This window comes from Euphorbia lathyris, chromosome 8, assembly GCF_963576675.1.
Source record: "Euphorbia lathyris chromosome 8, ddEupLath1.1, whole genome shotgun sequence".
Classification (NCBI taxonomy): Eukaryota; Viridiplantae; Streptophyta; class Magnoliopsida; order Malpighiales; family Euphorbiaceae; genus Euphorbia; species Euphorbia lathyris.
In genome coordinates, this window is record NC_088917.1 from 84,520,283 (window position 1) to 84,543,128 (window position 22,846).

Consider the following 22,846-nt stretch of genomic DNA (forward strand, 5'->3'; position numbering starts at 1 on the left):
GAAACCTGTGTTCTCATTTATGAGAGTATGGGGTTGTTCAGCATATGTCAAACGCATAGCGTTCGACAAATTAGATTCTAAATCTGATAAATGTTTCTTCATTGGATATCCCAAAGAAACCATGGGGTATTACTTCCATCATCCAGATGATCAGAAAGTAATAGTATCCAGATACGCAACCTTCTTAGAGAAAGAGTTTCTCGAAGAAACACAAAAGGGAAGCATGATTGAACTCGACGAAGTTCAAGAGGAAGAAACACCGACTGAAACAACAGAAGAGGTTGAGGTACCCGAAGAAGTCCCATTAGATGAGAATCCAGTGGCACCTATTCGCAGATCACGAAGAGTTCGTGAACTCCCAGTTAGATATGGTTTTCTAGTGGGAGATGATAACGAGGTTCCCGTGTTAGACGACGAACCCGAAAACTACGAAGAGGCTCTTACTAGTCCAGATTCTAAAGCATGGCTTGAAGCCATGGATTCTGAAATGGATTCCATGTATACTAACCAAGTGTGGACTTTGGTTGATCCACCCGAAGGGATAATTCCCATTGGGTGCAGGTGGATCTTCAAAAAGAAGACTGACATGGATGGAAAGGTTAGCACCTACAAGGCTAGGTTGGTAGCGAAAGGATATCGTCAGAAACAAGGTGTTGATTATGACGAAACTTTCTCTCCTGTTGCTATGTCCAAATCAATCAGAATCATGCTTGCAATTGCCGCTCATTTTGATTATGAGATTTGGCAAATGGATGTGAAAACAGCTTTCCTAAATGGAAACCTGCTTGAGGATGTATACATAATGCAGCCTGAAGGTTTCATATCGAAGGATGCAAACAAAGTTTGCAAACTTCAGAGATCCATTTATGGACTCAAGCAAGCATCGAGAAGCTGGAATAAGCGTTTTGACGAAACCATAAAACAATTTGGTTTCGAACAAAATTGCGAAGAAGCTTGCATTTATAAGAAAGCAAGTGGGAGCTCTATAGCATTTCTCATACTATATGTGGATGATTTACTGTTAATGGGAAATGACATTGCTCTATTACAGTCGGTGAAAGTATGGTTATCCGGTAACTTCTCAATGAAAGACCTTGGTGAAGCAGCTTATATACTTGGTATAAAGATCTATAGAGATAGATCGCGAAGACTGCTTGGTCTTTCATAGGCTACATACATTGAAAAGGTGCTAAATCGGTTTAGCATGCTTGAATCGAAACGAGGTAACTTACCCATGGTACATGGAGTAAAGTTAAACAATCATCAATGTCCTAAAACTGATGATGGCAAACGACGCATGGTTGTAGTCCCGTCGCCAGCGCGATCGGTTCGATTATGTATGCTATGTTATGCACTAGACCTGACGTAGCATTCGCATTATCTGTAACGAGTCGTTACCAAGGGAATCCAGGAGACGAGCATTGGATTGCCCTCAAGAACATTCTTAAGTACTTGAGAAGGACTAAAGATATTTTCCTAGTGTATGGAGAAGGAGATCTGAAAATTGAAGGATTTTCAGACGCTAGTCATCTCACAAATGAGAATGATTTTAAATCCCAATCAGGATACCTGTTTATCTTGAATGGGGGCGCGGTCAGTTGGAAAAGTTCCAAGCAGGGAAGTGTAGCTTTCTCTACGACCGAGTCAGAGTACATCGTTGCTGCGGAAGCAGTAAAGAAAGCAGTTTGGATTAGAAAAGTCATTACAGAACTAGGTGTGGTGCCTGACATTGTCAATCCCATTACTCTGTACTGTGATAACAATGGAGCCATTGCGCAAGCAAAGGAACCACGGTCTCATAATGCATCCAAGCACTACCTAAAGCGATACCACGTCATTAGAGAGATTGTGGCTAGAGGAGATGTCAGAATAGAAAGAGTACCTACAGAGGACAACGTTGCAGATCCGTTGACAAAGCCTTTAACCCAAAAAGTACATGATCGTCATTTAACTTCTACTGGGATAAGTTTTAGAAACAATTGGCTTTAGTCCAAGTGGGAGTATGTTGGGGTTTAGTGTCCTATAGACAATTGTTGCAGGATACAAACTTAATGTAAATGAATTGTTCTTTATATCATTTGTTTTAATGAGATATATGTTTTATAACTATATAAAGGCAATCCCTTTTAAGCATTAAATAAAGTCTAATAAAAGGAAATCCGTAAGTTTGTTTAAAGTGATTATAAAGTGTTCATACAAGCATGAAGTGAGACAAAACTTTATAATAAACTAATAAACTTAAAACCACCCCAAGTGAAGTGATATGTTTAGGATTGATATATCACTGTTGAGACTTATATGTAACAATGTCTTCTGTCCGACAGAAAGCTGATCTCACAAGCTTCATATATATAGATATCTGGACAGTTACATAGATCCGATGAAACGTCGTTCATTAGGATTGGGGATCCGATTTGAGATAACAGGATGGGTAGATTCATCCTTGTCACCTGTTCATCTCATTGGTATTAATAGGTATAAGTAATCCTCAGACTCAAAGGAATGTTAATTGGTCATCCTGAATTACTGAATGTGAGACTTTGATCCTGTGGTCCCACGATCCTTAACAGAGATGACTCTGGGGTGTGAACTGTAAAGGTTGGGTGTCACATGAGGTAATGTCAGGGTAGTTATACATTGGATTGAGCATTTATCACTCCCGATTAATGGGAGATATATCCAAGGATCGCTTGTGGAAGGCTCGACTCTAAATCCTTGCAAGGTGATAGCTTAAGACTTGAAATACAGATTTCACTTAACCTATCTATTTGAGTTGACTCGGCCTGAACAAGTAAAATGAACGTCTCGCTATATGTGACTTGACATCACCCATAGTCATAAGATTCAGTTCAAGGATATAGTTGATAAAGGATCGAATTATACTGTAACTAATACGGAAGGGTTAACGACAGAATCAACCTGTCTTCTTAACGGACTCTGGGGGAATGATTACAGACTTGCCAATAACATACTCAGTACATCATTCCGTTATGCAAGGATTAAATATAATTCTTGAAGAAATTAATTTAATAGTTGCATACGGCCAGAAGTAGTAAGAACCTAATGGATCAGACATAAGACTTGGAACCAAAAGAGAGATGGATGTCATTAATAGATGGAAGCCTAAATGAGCCCAGTAAGGCCCATTTAATTAGGGGAGGCCAAAATTTGTATATAATAAGTTAGGAATTATTTTAATTCCATTAATCCTAATTTGATTAGGTTTGTGAATTAAATTAATTAAGAGATAATTAAGTTAGGAGTTTTAATTAGATTAATATACTCCTATTATTATCCAATTAGGTTATTTATTATTATCCTAAATATATTAGATATATTATAAGATAATAATTAGGAATCCTATTCCGAATTGAATTCCTATTAAGTAACCTATTCCTATCAAACTAGGGTTTAGATACAAGATATTATATATACCCCCCCTAATGTGTGAATTTCGACTAAGCCAATACTACTCCCCTCTATGTGATTTTCGAAACCTACATTAAGAGAGAGAAAGTGAATTCGAATCCCCAAGTTCGTGGATAAGAATTCATACGGCTTCCGTCAATTGATTAATTTCATTCATCTCCTTTTCTCTTTGATCTTGTGTTGGTTAATTAGAGGCAATCTATTTTGGTTGCATCTCATAAGGGTTGATTCCATCTTAACCTCACCGTGTTATACTTCGTGCTTGGAATCTCGGAGAAGAATTGTGGGCGCTTCTTTAACAACGGTAGATTGTTCTTCAAAAGGTATTCCTTCTTATCCCTCTTTATATGAAATAACGATTAACGGATCCTATGGTTAAAAGGAAGTAGGCTAAAATTTTTATATTTCCGCTGCTATACCTTAGCCTTAATTTCCAACAGTTTACCATGGTCATCTGGAGTTCAGCCAGCTTTGTTATAGAATCTTACCTGGGCTGTTGAGATTGCAATGAAGTCATGACACTCAGAAGATCCTTCAGACCTTTGATCTTAGTTAGAAGCTGAGTGACAGACGAAAGTTGGGTTGTCTCAACATTAGTAGACCCAGCAGCATTGGTGTTTGATTGATGGATATCCTGGATGAGAGCTTGAGCTGAGTCAACGATTCTTCGACCAGACTCAGAGGCATTGAGGTAGCTAAAGGATCCATCATGTGTTGGCCCAAATGCCGGAGGAGGAGTAGAACCGAATAGAGGCGTTGTTTGGTTCAGCTCATCATTAGAGGGCCCAGCATTGTCAGCGGCTGGCCTGGAATTTGGATTGTCAGTAGAAACTGACTGGATTTGATTCTGCACATTGAGTTGTGGAAGTGGAGAATCGGTAGAAAGTGTTGCTTGCTCAGGGTCAGGTTGAAGCTGACTAGGTGTTGGAAGTTGAGGAAGTTCAGTGTTCACCTGAGCAGGTAATTCATTAGCTTGCTCAGCATGTTGAGGAGCGGAATCGTCGAGCACTTGCTCGGCATTACTTTGGTTGGCGGAAGCATTTAAGTCGGCATGTTCCTTCGGCTGAGAAACAGAGGCTTGATTTTCTTGTTGCTCTGGTTGAGACTCAGGAGGGTTGGAGAAGAACCTAAGATGTACATCTGTAAGGTTAGAGATCTCATCCCTTAGCAGTGAGTCACCCATTAGGTCAATGACGGGTGCTTGAAATGCCTTCTTCTTCCTCAGTCTCTTTAGCTTTGGAGGAGTAGGGTCACAAGGAATGGACTCAATGGAGTCAGTGGGTGAAGCTTCCTTTTGAACAGTGGGAGCATTTGCTGTGTGCTCAGTTTCTTCTTCGTCAACCAACTCAGTGTTGATTGGTTCAAGGTGCTCATCATCAGCTGTTTCTTTAGTGTCATCCTGACCACTTTCTTCTTCTTTAGACTCATCATCCAGTTCTTCTTCCTCAAACTGTTCATCCAGTTCTTCCTCGACAAACTGACCACCCAATTGGTCTTGTTCTTCCTGATCATCTAACTGTTGCTCAATGTCAACACCTTGACTCTGTGCATAGTGTGAGTTAGGAGGAACAACGACATCATTCGGTAGTGCATCGATAGGTCTTAACTCAAAATTGAGCTTCTTCTTCTTCTTCCTTAATGGTTGTTCATCAACCTCTCTTTCTTCTGCCTTAGGCTCAGCTTGCCTAGGTCTTTTCTCAGCTGACCTAGATCCACCCTGACCTTGTTAAATCTGAGGGTGAGTTCCTCTGTATACAACTTTAAGCCATTTTGGTGTAGAGGCAGCTCCTTTAGAGGTGCTCTGGACAGCCTTCCTCTTTCTTTGAGTTCTTCCCTTTCTAGTCACCGCCCCCTCAGCGTTCTGGACAGCTTCCCCTTTTCCTTTCTTCAGCACAATAGGTTGATCATATGCCAAACCGAATAGGGCAGTAGTTGTAATCTCAGTTCCCCAAGTGTGGATTTCCGAAACCATGTCCACATTGTGATCTTTGAGGATTCGGGTGATAAAGGAGCCTAACCTAAGGGTTCCTGTACTTCGTAGGAACCCACCGATTATGAAGATGGGCATGTTTATCGGCGTGTAGGTCAGCATGTGCCATATAAAACACTGCTTAAAATTGGTTGCTGAGTTGGTGCAGTTGATTTTAGGGAAAAGGAAATTGGTCAGTATGTAATGGGCCATCTTTTGATGCTGACCCATGGAAGTGCTCGAGATTTCACCTACATGACCCTCAGGTTTACAGAAGGTCTGAACGTAGTTGGTTTTATCTTGGTCACCTGATTTACGAAGTATAGCTCCTTCGTTTTTCAGTTTGAACAGTGAGGCAAGATATGCAGGGTTGATGAAGATGTCCTTCCCTCGAACATGAGACGCCAGGTAGTTCCGGTTATCATCGGCGATCTTTAGGTTGGCGTAGAATTCTCTTACCAGCTCAGGGTAAGTAGCATCACGAACTGAGAACAGCTCGGTCCAACCATTATTCTTGATCCACTCACAAAAAGGTTGCTCGACTTCCACGAATCCCCTTGAAAACCATCGCGAGTGATCAATCTTGCACCCCTTCACACTCTCGAAAACCTGAGAGTAGGTGCGTTCCACAACTTTCTTGCCCTTGTCCTTTTGTTGTTGTTTTCCCTTCGAAGAGGTGGCTTGGACAGCTTGAGCTTTCTTGCTCGGTGTTGTGACCTTAGCGTGGTCACGATGGGTAAGAGATTTGGGGTTTTCATCGGAGCGGTTGTCGGGTAAACCAACACCGAAGATATTTAGAGAACCGTTCTTCATATTCTCAGAGAAGTTTTGGGAGGTTTGGGAATTTGTAGAGAGAGTAATTGGAATGCCAAAGTTTTCTAAGCGTAAAGAGATAAAAGTGGGAATTCCTCCACAATTTATAGAGGTATTGAGTTGATCTAAAGTGTTGGGTTGTCAATTTGACCTCGAGATTCTCAGTCGACAAAGATTCTGGCATTTATGACACATACGGCGCGTGTGTTTTCTAATTATAGCGCATACGTCATCCTAGGTGGCTATTTAATTCGCGTGCTTTGCATTAAAGTTTGCAATGGATCTTTACTCAGTGTTAAGGATCTCAAGCGTTTAAGATTCTGAGTAGACAATTGTTACGCAAAGGAATAATTCTTATGCTTAGTTGCTCAGCTTAATATAAACACTCAGCATGTAAATCTACTTAGCATGTGATAGTAATTGATTTAGCATAAATCATTCAGCATGGTAATTCACTCAGCATGCATACTATACTTGGTATTTATTGAAGAGGATTAAACATACCAATGGCTTCTCTAAGTATGTTGAATTGCTCACGAGCCAGTGGCTTTATAAAGATATCAACAAGCTGCTCATCCGTTGGGACATAGGTCAGCTTGATCTCTCCCTTGAGTACGTGATCTCTGATGAAGTGATGTCTTATGCTGACATGCTTCATCCTGTTGTGCTGGATTGGGTTCTTTGATATGTCAATGGCACTTTTGTTGTCACATTTGACTTCAATTGTTTTGGTCCGAACGCCATAATCTTCAAGCTGTTGCTTAATCCATTGGACTTGAGCAACACAGCTTCCAGCAGCAACGTACTCAGCTTCAGTGGTTGACAGGGCTACTGACGCCTGCTTCTTGCTGAACTAGGATATAAGACAGCTCCCAAGGAAGTGGCATCCTCCTGAGGTGCTTTTTCATTCAAGCTTGTCTCGTCCGTAGTCAGCATCAGTGTATCCAACGAGTGTGAAGTCATGAGTGTTGGGATACCACAAACCTGCATTCACTGAGCCTTGCAAATATCTAAGGATTCTTTTTACAGCTATGTAATGAGATTCCTTAGGGTTAGATTGATATCTAGCATAATAACATACCGAGAACTGAATGTCCGGCCTACTAGCAGTTAAGTAAAGTAGAGAACTAATCATACCTCGGTACAATCTGCTGTCTACTGACTTACCATTCTCATCAGCGCAGAGGACAGTGTCAGTGCCCATTGGAGTAGATATTGACTTACAATTCTCAAGTTCATACTTCTTCAATATCTCCTTAGCATACTTAGTTTGACTTATGAATATGCCATTTTTCCCTTGTTTGATTTGAAGTCCAAGGAAGAAATTGAGTTCTCCCATCATTGACATTTCAAACTCAGTCTGCATCTGCTTACTAAATTCCTTACACATTGACTCGTTAGTGGCACCAAAAATAATGTCATCAACATATATTTGAGCCAGCAGGGTATCTTTACCCTTCCTCTTAATGAATAAGGTTGTATCAGCTTTACCTCTGACATAATTTCTAGTCAGCAGGAAACTGGTCAGACTCTCATACCAAGCACGTGGTGCTTGCTTGAGACCATACAGAGCCTTTTTAAGCTTATAAACGTGGTTTGGGAATTTAGGATCCTCAAACCCTGGAGGCTGATTAACATAAACTTCCTCGTTTATAACTCCATTAAGGAATGCACTCTTAACATCCATTTGAAATAGTTTAAAGTTCATATAGCTTGCATATGCACATAAAATTCTAATAGCCTCTAACCTTGCCACTGGGGCAAAGGTCTCACCATAGTCAATACCTTCTTGCTGACTGTAGCCCTGAGCTACAAGTCTTGCTTTGTTTCTGACCACGCTCCCTTGTTCATCCAGCTTGTTGCGGAAGACCCATCTTGTTCCTATGGTCTTCTGGCTTCTTTTTTTTGGCACTAGATCCCATACTTCATTTCGTCTGAACTGATCAAGTTCTTCTTGCATTGCATTCATCCAGAATTCATCATACTCAGCTTCAGCGAAATTCTTTGGTTCCTGGATTGAGACAAATGCTACGTTGCTGAGGTATCTCCTGAGTTGATTCCTCGTCATCAGGGTGTTCTCAGCGGCATCAAGAGTGTCACTCTCTGAGTGACCTCTTGGTATCCTAATCTCCTTTGGTAGATTGATGTCTTGCGCTGGTTGTGTTTCAATAATCTCTACAGGTGTAGATTGGTCAGTGAAAGTAATTTGAGTTTCACTTTTACCTTTGGTCAGCCCTTGAGGAAATGACTCAGCGGCAGTTTCTTGATCAGCGGGTGCTGAGTGCGGATCATCCTCGATCAACGGCTGGTATCTTCCTGCAGGGTTAGTTTTATCGAACTCAACGTGTACTGACTCTTCTAAGACCTGAGTTCGTTTATTGAAAACTCTGTATGCTTTGCTGTTTGTTGAGTAGCCTAAAAAGATAGCTTCATCAGCTTTTGAGTCAAACTTAGCTAGGCTGTCTTTGGTGTTTAAGATAAAGCATTTACAACCAAAGGCACGAAAGTATCCAATGTTGGGCTTTCGTCCTTTCCAAAGTTCGTAGGGGGTTTTCTTTAGTATAGGTCTAACTAGAGCCCTATTAAGAATGTAGCACGCTGTGTTGACAGCTTCTTCCCAAAAGTACTTTGGAAGCCTATGCTCACTCAGCATTGTCCTAGCTATTTCAACCAAGGTTCTGTTCTTCCTTTCAACAACCTCATTTTGTTGAGGCGTTCTAGGAGCAGAAAAATTGTGGTCAATGTCGTTGGCTTCACAGAATTCAACAAACTGTTGGTTCTTGAATTCTCCACCATTATCACTACGAATGTGAGCTAACTTAAGGTCTTTATCATTTTCAAGTTTTCTTAATAAATTTGAAAACGTCTTAAAGGTTTCATCCTTGCTACTCAGCAAGATGATCCAAGTGTACCGAGAAAAGTCATCTACAATGACCAAGGAAAATCTTCTTCCACCCAAGCTCAGCGGCTGGACTGGACCGAAGAGATCCAAGTGTAGTAACTCTAATGGACGCTTAGTTGAGACAATGTTTTTACTATGAAAAGATTGTTTGGTTTGTTTTCCATCTTGGCAAGCGTGGCATAATTGATCTTTTTCAAACTTAAGTTCTGGCAGTCCCTCAACCAATTGCTTTCTTGCTAATTTGGCCAGGAGGTCCATACTTACATGACCAAGTCTCCTGTGCCATAGCCAGGAATTTTCTTCCTTTGACACTAAGCATACAGTTTTTGAAAACTTCTTTTCTAAGTTCAGCATAAAGACATTATCAATACGAGGGGCAGTTAAAATTAACTCATTTGTTTTACCCTCGAATATTTTACATCCAGTGTTATCAAATATAACTTTTCTCCCATTGTCACATAGCTGAGCTACGTTGAGTAAGTTATATTTGAGTCCGCTGACTAGGGAGACTGACTCAATAATAGGATTATCACCAATGGTTCCTGACCCTACTATCTTACCCTTCTTGTTGTCTCCAAAACTTACACTTCTTCCTCGTTTACGCATAAAGGTGATGAACTGAGTTTCATCACCAGTCATATGCCTCGAGCATGACATCTTTGACTTCTCAGCACACCTCAGGCTTACCTGCAATATAGCTAGTTGCTTTTAGGTACCCAATTCTTTTTGGGTCCTTGCTTGTTAGGTTCAACAGGTAAAGCATCATATTTCATTTTATGATGACATACTTGGACAGTGTGTCCATTCTTTCCACAGAAGTCACAGCTGACCTTCCGTTTCGGATGTCTCACTGACTGGTCAGCACCCCAGTGCTGAGCGTGCCAGCACACCTTTATGGTGTGTCCTTTCTTCCCACAGAAGTCACACTGGACATTCCACTGAGGATTCCATCTCTGCTGACTAGTACTTCGGTACTCAGTGTTCAGAGGAATATTTCTTTTATTCGGAACATTAAGTTGGTTCTGAATTGATGTGACATCCTTTCTCAGTTTCTTAGAATCTGATTGGACCTCAGAGACAAACTTTTGCATAATTTCTACATTACTATGCAAAATTGAAGTGTCCTTTAGAATATATCGAAGGTCACTCAGTTTGACCTCCTCAACTGAAGAAAAATAAGGCTAGGGTATAGCAGCGGAAATATAAAAATTTTAGCCTACTTCCTTTTAACCATAGGATCCGTTAATCGTTATTTCATATAAAGAGGGATAAGAAGAAATACCTTTTGAAGAACAATCTACCGTTGTTAATGAAGCGCCCACAACTCTTCTCCGAGTTCCCAAGCACGAAGTATAACACGGTGAGGTTAAGTTAGAATCAACCGTATGAGATGCAACCAAAATAGATTGCCTCTAATTAACCAACACAAGATCAAAGAAAAAGGAGATAGATGAAATTAATCGATCGATGGAAGCCGTATGAATTCTTGTCCACGAACTAGGGGAGTCGAATTTTCTTTCTCTCTCTTGCTTGCAATTTCGAAAATCACAAAGGGGGGATTAGGGAGCTTAGTTGAAATTCATGTATAGAGGGGGTATATATAATCGCTTGTATCTAAACCCTAGTTAGATAGGAATAGGTTACTTAATAGGAATATAATTCGGAATAGAATTCCCAATTATTATCTCATTATATATCTAATATATCTAGGATAATAATAAATAACCTAATTGGATAATAATAGGAGTATATTAATCTAATTAAAACTCCTAACTTAATTATCTCTTAATTAATTTAATTCACAAACCTAATCAAATTACGATTAATGGAATTAAAATAATTCCTTATTATTACATATAAATTTCGGCCCCCTCTAATTAAATGGGCCTTACTGGGCTCAATTGGGCTTCCATCTATTAATGACATCCATCTCTCTTTTGGTTCCAAGTCTTATATGTGATCCATTAGGTTCTTACTACTTCTGGCCGTATGCAACTATTAAATTAATTTCTTCAAGAATTATATTTAATCTTTGCACAACGGAATGATGTACTGAGTATGTTATTGGCAAGACTGTAATCATTCCCCCATAGTCCGTTAAGAAGACAGGTTGATTCTGTCGTTAACCCTTCCGTATTAGTTACAGTATAATTCGATCCTTTATCAACTACATCTTTGAACTGAATCTTATGACTATGGGTGATGTCAAGTCACATATAGCGAGACGTTCGTTTTACTTGTATAGGCCGAGTCAACTCAAAAAGATAGGTTAAGTGAAATCTGTATTTCTTACTCTTAAGCTATCACCTTGCAAGGATTTAGAGTCGAGTCTTCCACAAGCGATCCTTGGATGTATCTCCCATTAATCGGGAGTGATAAATGCTCAATCCAGTGTATAACTACCCTGATATTACCTCCTGTGACACCCAACCTTTGCCGTTCACACCCCAGAGTCATCTCTGTTAAGGATCGTGGGACAGCAGGATCAAAGTCTCACATTCAGTAATTCAGGATGACCAATTAACATTCCTTTGAGTCTGAGGATTAGTTATACCTATTAATACCAATGAGATGAACAGGTGACAAGGATGAATCTACCCATCCTGTTATCTCAAATCGGATCCTCAATCCTAATGAACGACGTTTCACCGGATCTATGTAACTGTCCAGATATCTGTATATATGAAGCTTGTGAGATCAGCTTTCTGTCGGACAGAAGACATTGTTACATACAAGTCTCAACAGTGATATATCAATCCTAAACATATCACTTGACTTGGGGTGGTTTTAAGTTTATTAGTTTATTATAAAGTTTTGTCTCACTTCATGCTTGTATGAACACTTTATAATCACTTTAAACAAACTTACGGATTTCCTTTTATTAGACTTTATTTAGTGCTTAAAAGGGATTGCCTTTATATAGTTATAAAACATATATATCATTAAAACAAATGATATAAAGAACAATTCATTTACATTAAGTTTGTATCCTAGAACAATTGTCTATAGGACACTAAACCCCAACATACTCCCACTTGGACTAAAGCCAATTGTTTCTAAAACTTATCCCAGTAGAAGTTAAATGACGATCATGTACGTTCTGGGTTAAAGGCTTTGTCAACGGATCTGCAACGTTGTCCTCTGTGGGTACTCTTTCTATTCTCACATCTCCTCTAGCCACAATCTCTCTTATGATGTGGTATCGCTTTAGGTAGTGCTTGGATGCATTATGAGACCGTGGTTCCTTTGCTTGCACAATGGCTCCATTGTTATCACAGTACAGAGTAATGGGATTGACAATGTCAGGCACCACACCTAGTTCTGTAATGAACTTTCTAATCCAAACTGCTTCCTTTGCTGCTTTTGCAGCAGCGATGTACTCTGACTCGGTCGTAGAGAAAGCTACGCTTCCCTGCTTGGAACTCTTCCAACTGACCGCGCCCCCATTCAAGATAAACAGGTATCCTGATTGGGATTTAAAATCATTCTCATCTGTGAGATGACTAGCGTCTGAAAATCCTTCAATTTTCAGATCTCTCTCCGTACACTAGGAACATATCTTTAGTCCTTCTCAAGTACTTAAGAATGTTCTTGACGGCAATCCAATGCTCGTCTCCCGGATTCCCTTGGTAACGACTCGTTACAGATAACGCGAACGCTACGTCAGGTCTAGTGCATAGCATAGAATACATAATTGAACCGATCGCGCTGGCGTACGGGACTACAGCCATGCATCGTTTGTCATCATCAGTTTTAGGACATTGATGATTCTTTACTCCATGTAGCATGGGTAAGTTACCTCGTTTCGATTCAAGCATGCTAAACCGATTTAGCACCTTTTCAATGTATGTAGACTGTGAAAGACCAAGCAGTCTTCTCGATCTATCTCTATAGATCTTTATACCAAGTATATAAGCTGCTTCACCAAGGTCTTTCATTGAGAAGTTACCGGATAACCATACTTTTACCGACTGTAATAGAGCAATGTCATTTCCCATTAACAATATATCATCCACATATAGTATGAGAAATGCTATAGAGCTCCCACTTGCTTTCTTGTAAATGCAAGCTTCTTCGCAATTTTGTTCGAAACCAAATTGTTTTATGGTTTCGTCAAAACGCTTATTCCAGCTTCTAGATGCTTGCTTGAGTCCATAAATGGATCTCTGAAGTTTGCAAACTTTATTTGCATCCTTTGATATGAAACCTTCAGGCTGCATCATGTATACATCCTCAAGCAGGTTTCCATTTAGGAAAGCTGTTTTCACATCCATTTGCCAAATCTCATAATCGTAGTGAGCAGCAATAGCAAGCATGATTCGAATTGATTTGGACATAGCAACAAGAGAGAAGGTTTCGTCATAATCAACACCTTGTTTCTGACGATATCCTTTCGCTACCAACCTAGCCTTGTAGGTGCTAACCTTTCCATCCATGTCAGTCTTCTTTTTGAAGATCCACCTGCACCCAATGGGAATTATCCCTTCGGGTGGATCAACCAAAGTCCACACTTGGTTAGTATACATGGAATCCATTTCAGAATCCATGGCCTCAAGCCATGCTTTAGAATTTGGACTAGTAAGAGCCTCTTCGTAGTTTTCGGGTTCGTCGTCTAACACGGGAACCTCATTATCATCTCCCACTAGAAAACCATATCTAACTTGGAGTTCACGAACTCTTCGTGATCTACGAATAGGTGCCACTGGAGTCTCATCTAATGGGACTACTTCGGGTACCTCAACCGCTTCTGTTGTTTCAGTCGGTGTTTCTTCCTCTTGAACTTCATCGAGTTCAATCACGCTTCCCTTTTGTGTTTCTTCGAGAAACTCTTTCTCTAAGAAGGTTGCGTACTTGGATACTATTACTTTCTGATCATCTGGATGATAGAAGTAATACCCTACGGTTTCCTTGGGATATCCACTGAAGAAACATTTATCAGATTTAGAATCTAATTTGTCGGACGCAATGCGTTTGACATACGCTGAACAACCCCATACTCTCATAAACGAGAACACGGGTTTCCTACCAACGAACAATTCATATGGTGTGGAACTAGCGGATTTAGTTGGTACTCGGTTCAGGGTGAAGAGGGTAGTTTCTAAGGCATAGCCCTAGAACGTCTTTGGAAGTAAGGCCATGCTCATCATGGATCGTACCATATCTAATAGGGTACGGTTTCTCCTCTCGGATACACCATTGTGTTGTGGTGTATAGGGAGGTGTCCATTGTGAGCATATCCCACATTCAGTTAGATAATTCATAAAATCATCAGAAAGATATTCGCCACCTCGATCGGATCGAAGCGTCTTTATTTTCTTTCCTAATTGATTTTCCACTTCATTCTTGAAGCTTTTGAACTTGTCAAAAGCTTCTGATTTGTGCCTCATCAAGTAGATGTAACCATATCGAGTATGGTCATCTATGAAGCTTATGAAGTATCTGAATCCTCCTCTTGCTTGGACCGACATAGGACCTCATACATCTGAATGAATGAGTCCTAGAGTGTCTGATACACGCTCACCTTTATTGCTAAAGGGTGTCTTTGTCATTTTACCTTTTAAACATGATTCGCATGTTTCCAATGATTCGGAATCGATTGGATCTATAAGCCCATCTGAATGTAGCTTTAGCATGCGTCTCTTGTTTATATGGCCTAAACGACAATGCCACAAGTAAGTTGAATTATCTAGCTTATGTCTTTTGGTATCAATTGCAAAAGCATGAATTTTGTTATCTAACACATAAATCCCATTTTGTGAAATTCCTGAAAAATAAAAGATCGAATCTTTATAAAAATTGCAACTCTTGTCTTTTATTGAAATATGAAAACCGTCATCAACAAGACAGCTAATAGAAATAATGTTACGAGACATCTCAGGAACGTATAAACAATTCCTTAATTCTATTACAAGCCCAGATGGCAAAGGTAAAACATAATCTCCAATTGCAAGGGCGGCAACTCTTGCTCCATTTCCAGCTCGCAAGTTTATGCTTCCTTTCTTTAGTTCCTTAGTCTGATTTAGCTCCTGCATATTTGTACAAATATGAGATCCACATCCGGTATCAAGTACCCAAGATTCAGACTGTGAAACTGTATTTATTTCAATATAAAACATGCCAGATGTAGAAGCACCGCCTTTTCCCTTCTTGAGGGTGGCTAGATACTCCTTGCAGTTTCTCTTCCAATGCCCATCTTTACCACAGAAGTGGCACTCTCCTTTGGGCTTCTTCACTTCCTTTCCCTTGGACACAGCTTTCTTACCTTTCTTGGGATGTTTAGGATTGGGAAAATTCCCTTTCCTTTTCTTTGGTCCCTCAATTACAAGAGCCGGTATGGTCTTGTCTTTCTTCATATTGGGCTCAACTGACTTGAGCATATTTGCAAGCTCTTCAAGAGAGGTTTGCAAGTCATTCATCTGATAGTTCATAATGAATGGTGAATAACTTTCTGGGAGGCATTCAAGAATTAAGTCAACACTTCATTCGTTATCCATCGCAAATCCAATACTAGAAAGTTTGGTAATGTAGCCAATCATCTTGACACAATGTGTCATGACTGATGTGCCCTCTTGCATCCTACAATGATATAACAGCTTGGATATCTCGTAGCGTTCGCACCTGGTTTGTTTCCCAAACAATTCCTTTAGGTGCATGATGATGGAATTGGCATTCATCTCCTCATGTTGCCTTTGTAATTCCAATGTCATCGATGCAAGAATGATGCATCCGGCATGATCGTCATCAGCCTTGTGCTTCTGATAAGCATCAATTTCCTCGATGGGAGCATCATCTTCAGGGACAGGGGGTTTGTTAATCCCAAAATATACCTAAAATATCCTATATAAATACGTTAAATTTACATTGAAATCGTGCTAATTATATTCATTTAGAATACTTTTACGTCTTTATTTACTTCTTTGATGCAAGGTACTTAATTATTTGGTTAAATCCAAATAGGAGCGAAAACCAAGCCAAAACAGAGCTAAAATGGAGGAAAAAACCTAAAAAACATACCAAGAATGCATATCAGTCAGAAGAACGCTCAAGGAGGACGAAAAGCAGTCGAGAGACAGGGAAACATCTCTCTGTCGCGACTGAGATTTTGAGAATCTCAGTCGCGACTTGCGGAGGCCAGCTCGGGAGAAAAACGAAGTTTTCACTCGCCCCTATACCCCCTGTCGCGACTGAGATTTTCAGAATCTCAGTCGCGACAGCGAACCCTTCTGCACACAAAACCCATGTTTAAATCGGAAAAACACGTCTGTTCATTCGGATAAAAGCAACCTTTCACCAGCGGACACGACCCATCATTTACAACCCTTCAACAACTATAAATAAGTGATCCATTTCAGAAATCAAGGTTGGAAAAAGTTAGAGAAATTAGAGAAGAAAGTTAATATGTTGAGTTTCTGATTCAGAAAAAAATCAGAAAGTTTAGATTTCATTTCTGTGTAAACAATCGTGCTGTACACGAATTGTTATTAGATTAGTTATAAACAGTATAAGTTTAGTTTTCATTCTGGTAGTGGACGAGATCAGTCTCTATTCCGAAGATCCAGCGAGAAGAATTGACGGCTGAAGCGTATGAGGTTTGACGAACCTACGGAGTTTGAGAGAAAGATTGACGACCCGGATCTCAAAGTTTTCATTACAATGCTATCCAAGTTTCTACTTCTCTGTTAACTTGTGAAAATTCACATTTCATTAATGATATACTTATTTATTCAATACATTCTTACTGTTGTTATTTTGATATTGTTCTGACAAAATGATTTTCAAAATGATAAATTGGTGTTTTTATTAAAATGTTATATTCCATCTTATTCATATAAGAACTTTGTTGAACACTTGACAGATTTAGTTTTTATGGATGACATGATCGCTGATCGCGGCTTATCAGACATAAAATACTAGTTTGATTAAGGTAGGAATCACCTCAACATCAGGGGGATTTCTATGGTTCGAAGCCATTTAATTGAATAAATCGCTATATTGTTACATGTCCATAATCTTACAAATTTAAAGTTGTTTTCTTTGCTTTATGAAAATAAATTCTATTTTATTCCAATTGCGGAAATATCTGTCTTGTAATCAAAACCACAAAGACGGAACTGTTCTCTAAACTCGATATAATCCTTCTATCTAATCCTAATTTACCAAAACCAATACAATCAATTAAACGATATTCTTTTGTTAAACCTAAACACGTGACTAAACCGAATTAAATAAAGTTTTAGTTAAAAAGCGTTCCCTGTGGGTTCGATATCTTTTATTACTACAAGCGTATACCGTGCACTTGCGGAAATCACTCAACAAGTTTTTGGCGCCGTTGCCGGGGAAGGGAAGGTAGTTTTAAGGATAGGAGAAGATAAGGTCGAGTTTAACATGAACAAAGCGATGAAATACCCTATGGAGGAATTCGCTTGTATGAAACTTGATTTAGTCGAGGAATGTGTCAATGATGTAATTCAAAGTGAAGAAATAATTGAACCTATAATAGATGAGGAATTAGATGATAAGGACCAAGAGCCTTTGATTAGAGAAGATGGACCAGTTCCTCCTTCAATTGTAACACCCCCTAAATTAGAACTTAAAGAGTTACCTAGTCATTTGAGGTACGCTTTCTTAGGGGAAGGCGATTCTCTACCTACAATTATTTCTAACAAATTAACAAGCGATTAAGAAGAAAAATTGAAAGAAGTTGTTAGAAATAGGATAGGAAGTATGGGATGGCAAATTTCAGACTTAAAAGGAATTAATCCTAGTATAGTAATGCATAGAATTCACTTAGAAGAGGATAAGCCACCTAAAGCGGATAGGCAAAGACTCTTAAATCCGAACATGAAAGAAGTAGTCAAAAATGAGATTACTAAACTTTTAGACAATGGAATCATTTATCCGATCTCGGATAGTGAGTGGGTTAGTCCAATCCATTGTGTACCTAAAAAGGGAGGCATAACTGTTGTAAGAAATGATGAAGGTGAAATGATACCTACACGAACCACCACTGGTTGGAGGGTTTGTATAGACTATAGGAACCTAAATAAAGCTACCAGGAAAGATCATTTTCCTCTACCTTTCATTGATCAAATGATCGAAAGGATAGCTGGTCATGCATTTTACTGTTTCCTAGACGGTTACTCCGGATTCTTTCAAATTTACATTTACCCGGATGACCAAGATAAAACAACCTTCACATGTCCTTAAGGAACATTTGCATATAGGAGAATGCCTTTTGGTCTATGTAATGCACCAGCAACATTTCAACGATGTATGACAGCAATCTTTAATGACTTCATCGAAGACATAATGGAAGTTTTCATGGATGTTTTTTCAGTTTATGGAGATTCTTTCGATGCGTGTTTACAAAACTTAGATAAAGTATTGTCTAGATGTGAGGAAACGAATTTAGTATTAAATTGGGAAAAATGTCATTTCATGGTAGACGAAGGAATTGTTTTAGGTCATAAGATTTCTGAAAAAGGTTTAGAAGTGGACAGAGCAAAGACTTCAGTTATAGAAAAATTACCCCCACCAACCACTGTTAAGGGAGTAAGATCATTTTTAGGTCATGCAGGTTTTTACAGAAGGTTTATAAAGAACTTTTCTGTAATCTCCAAACCACTTACTAATTTCCTTATGAAGGATTCAACTTTTGATTTTAATAAGGATTGTTTACAAGCTTTCAATACCTTGAAAACGGCTTTAGTCAGTACACCTATAATATCAAAACCCGATTGGAATCTACCTTTCGAAATTATGTGTGATGCGAGTGACTTAGCTGTAGGATGTGTATTAGGTCAAAGGAAGGATAAGAAACTTCATGTTATATATTATGCGAGTCACACTTTGTCCGGTGCACAGCTAAATTACACCACAACTGAAAAAGAAATGTTAGCAGTAGTTTTTAAATGTGATAAATTCCGATCTTATTTGTTAGGATCTAAAGTCATCATTTATACTGATCATGCAGCTTTACGATATTTGTTTGCTAAGAAAGATGCGAAACCACGTCTTATTAGATGGGTTTTACTATTGCAAGAATTTGACATTGAGATTAAACACAAAAAGGGAGTTGAAAACCTGGTCGCCGATCATCTATCAAGACTTGAGGATGAAAACGGTCCCATCGGTGAAACATCAGGCATTCGAGATGATTTCCCCGATGAACATCCCATGCAAGTACAAATTGTCATAGCTCCATGGTATGCTGATATAGACAATTACTTAGCTGCACATGTTGTGCCAGATGGATTGACTTCTCAGCAAAAGAAGAAATTCTTTTCAGAAGTTAAGAAATATTTTTGGGAAGATCCATTCTTGTTCAAAACATGCGGCGATGGAATATTTAGGAGATGTGTTAGTGAGTTTGAATATGACTCTGTAATGTTAGAATGTCATGCTAGCGCTTACGGAGGTCATAATAGCGTAAGCAAAACAGTAGCTAGAATACTTGAATGCGGATTCTTTTGGCCTACTCTGTTTAAAGATGTCCGTTCATTTATTATCCGCTGTGATAAGTGTCAAAGAATGGGGAATATAGGAAGGAAAGATGAGATGCCTCTTACGAACATATTGGAAGTTGAAATCTTCGACGTATGGGGAATTGATTTCATGGGTCCTTTTCCTCCTTCTTTTGGCAAAAATTACATATTAGTAGCCGTAGATTATGTTTCAAAGTGGGTTGAAGCAATTGCAACCCCGACAAATGATTCTAAAGTAGTTGTTAAGTTTTTAAATTCAATATTCTGTCGATTTGGAGTTCCTAGGGTTATGGTAAGCGACGGTGGTACTCATTTCGTAAATAGAGCTTTTGAGTCACTTATGAGAAAATACGGAGTACACCACCGTATCTCTACACCGTACCATCCTCAAACGAATGGTCAAGTAGAAATTTCAAATAGAGAACTCAAATGGATACTTAAAAAAACAGTTTCATCTTCTAGAAGAGACTGGGAACATAAACTTAACGATGCATTATGGGCATACCGTACTGCATTTAAAACGCCTATCGGGATGACACCTTATAGATTAGTCTATGGTAAAGCTTGTCATTTGCCGGTTGAATTAGAACATAAAGCAAATTAATGCGTATAAAGTTACGATCGAGACCACCCTTAACAAAGTATCCTATATAAATACGTTAAATTTACATTGAAATCGTGCTAATTATATTCATTTAGAATACTTTTACGTCTTTATTTACTTCTTTGATGCAAGGTACTTAATTATTTGGTTAAATCCAAATAGGAGCGAAAACGAAGCCAAAACGGAGCTAAAATGGAGGAAAAAACCTAAAAAACGTACCAAGAATGCATATCAGTCAGAAGAACGCTCAAGGAGGACGAAAAGCAATCGAGAGACAGGGAAACATCTCTCTGTCGCGACTGAGATTTTGAGAATCTCAGTCGCGACTTGCGGAGGCCAGCTCGGGAGAAAAACAAAGTTTTCACTCGCCCCTATACCCCCTGTCGCGACTGAGATTTTCAGAATCTCAGTCGCGACAGCGAACCCTTCTACACACAAAACACATGTTTAAATCGGAAAAACGCGTCTGTTCGTTCGGATAAAAGCAACCCTTCACCAGCAGACACGACCCGTCATTTACAACCCCTCAACAACTATAAATAAGTGATCCATTTCAGAAATCAAGGTTGGTTAAGTTGGAAAAAGTTAGAGAAATTAGAGAAGAAAGTTATTATGTTGAGTTTCTGATTCAGAAAAGAATTAGAAAGTTTAGATTTCATTTCTGTGTAAACAATCGTGCTGTACACGAATTGTTATTAGATTAGTTATAAAAACAGTATTAGTTTAGTTTTCATTCTGGTAGTGGACGAGATCAGTCTCTATTCCGAAGATCCAGCGAGAAGAATTGACGACTGAAGCGCATGAGGTTTGACGAACCTACGGAGTTTGAGAGAAAGATTGACGACCCGGATCTCAAAGTTTTCGTTACAATGCTATCCAAGTTTCTACTTCTCTGTTAACTTGTGAAAATTCACATTTCATTAATGATATACTTATTTATTCAATACATTCTTACTGTTGTTATTTTGATATTGTTCTGACAAAATGATTTTCAAAATGATAAATTGGTGTTTTTATTAAAACGTTCTATTCCATCTTATTCATATAAGAACTTTGTTGAACACTTGACAGATTTAGTTTTTATGGATGACATGATCGCTGATCGCGGCTTATCAGACATAAAATACTAGTTTGATTAAGGTAGGAATCACCTCAACATCAGGGGGATTTCTATGGTTCGAAGCCATTTAATTGAATAAATCGCTATATTGTTACATGTCCATAATCTTACAAAGTTAAAGTTGTTTTCTTTGCTTTATGAAAATAAGTTCTATTTTATTCCAATTGCGGAAATATCTGTCTTGTAATCAAAACCACAAAGACGGAACTGTTCTCTAAACTCGATATAATCCTTCTATCTAATCCTAATTTACCAAAACCAATTCAATCAATTAAACGATATTCTTTTGTTAAACCTAAACACGTGACTAAACCGAATTAAATAAAGTTTTAGTTAAAAAGCGTTCCCTATGGGTTCGATATCTTTTATTACTACAAGCGTATACCGTGCACTTGCGGAAATCGCTCAACAAGTTTTTGGCGCCGTTGCCGGGGAACGCCAAAATTTTTGACAAAATTTTAAATTTTTCGTGTTTTATTTCGAATCTAGGTTTAAACATACTTATTTTAACTTTTATAATTTAATAGTTTTCATTTACTAATTTATTTATTTTTCAAAATTCTGTTTTGTAGGTAGTTTCGGTTCGTGCAAGATTTCAGGTTCATGCGCAGTTCTCGAAGTTCAGGCATTGTACCAGACCCTATAGACCCAGAAATTGAGAAAACCATTAGGAAGAACAAGAAAAATAAGAAAAACAAAAATAAGACCCCAGTAAAAACATATACCGAGCCAGAAAAAATGGCAGACCCACCAACACTTATGGAATACGCTAGGCCAGGTGTGGCCGGTGTAACCAATAGTATCGTTAGACCCAGAATCACCGCAAACCAATTTGAAATTAAGCCAGCTTTGCTTAATATGTTGCAAAATAATGTAACATTTTACGGGTTACCTAACGAAAATCCTAACACCCACTTAACAAATTTCCTTGAAATTTGTGATACTTTTAAAATTCCAGATGTGACTGCAGAAGCAATCAAACTTCGCCTCTTTCCTTTCACTTTGAAGGATAGAGCCAAAGAATGGTTAACTTCTATGCCAGCCGCAACTTTTGCCACTTGGGAACAATTAGCCCAAGCGTTTTTATCTAAATATTTTCCTTTAGCAAAAACCGCAAGAGTCATAAAGGAGTTAACATCTTTTTCTCAAAATGACAATGCGACTCTTTATGAAACTTGGGAAAGTTTTAAAGAACTTCAACGTTTATGCCCACACCACCAATTACCCGCTGAACTTTTAATGCAAACATTTTACAATGGACTAAATCCTACAACTAGGGGTTCATTAGATGCTATGTCGGGAGGGCTATTTATGAAGAAAACATCAGCCCAAGCGAGAGAACTTTTGGAGGAAATGGCAATCAACAGCAGTATGTGGCCCGCGGAACGTGGACATATGCCGATGGAAAAACCATCATCCTCAACCACACCATCAGTTAAAGGTATAGTTGAACTTGATCCAGTCGCAATGCTACAAGCCCAATTTTCTGCTTTATCGCACAAAATTGACAAGTTTATGGCACCAC

At 38.8% G+C, this 22,846-nt stretch overlaps 1 non-coding gene across 1 annotated transcript; it reads right to left on the reverse strand.

Moving 5' to 3' along the window:
- Positions 1 to 22,437: 22,437 nt before the first annotated feature.
- On the reverse strand, positions 22,438 to 22,544 carry LOC136204428 (small nucleolar RNA R71). The gene has a single exon (XR_010675269.1). It is a non-coding gene; the product is annotated as a small nucleolar RNA R71 (small nucleolar RNA).
- Between the last annotated feature and the right edge of the window lie 302 nt (positions 22,545 to 22,846).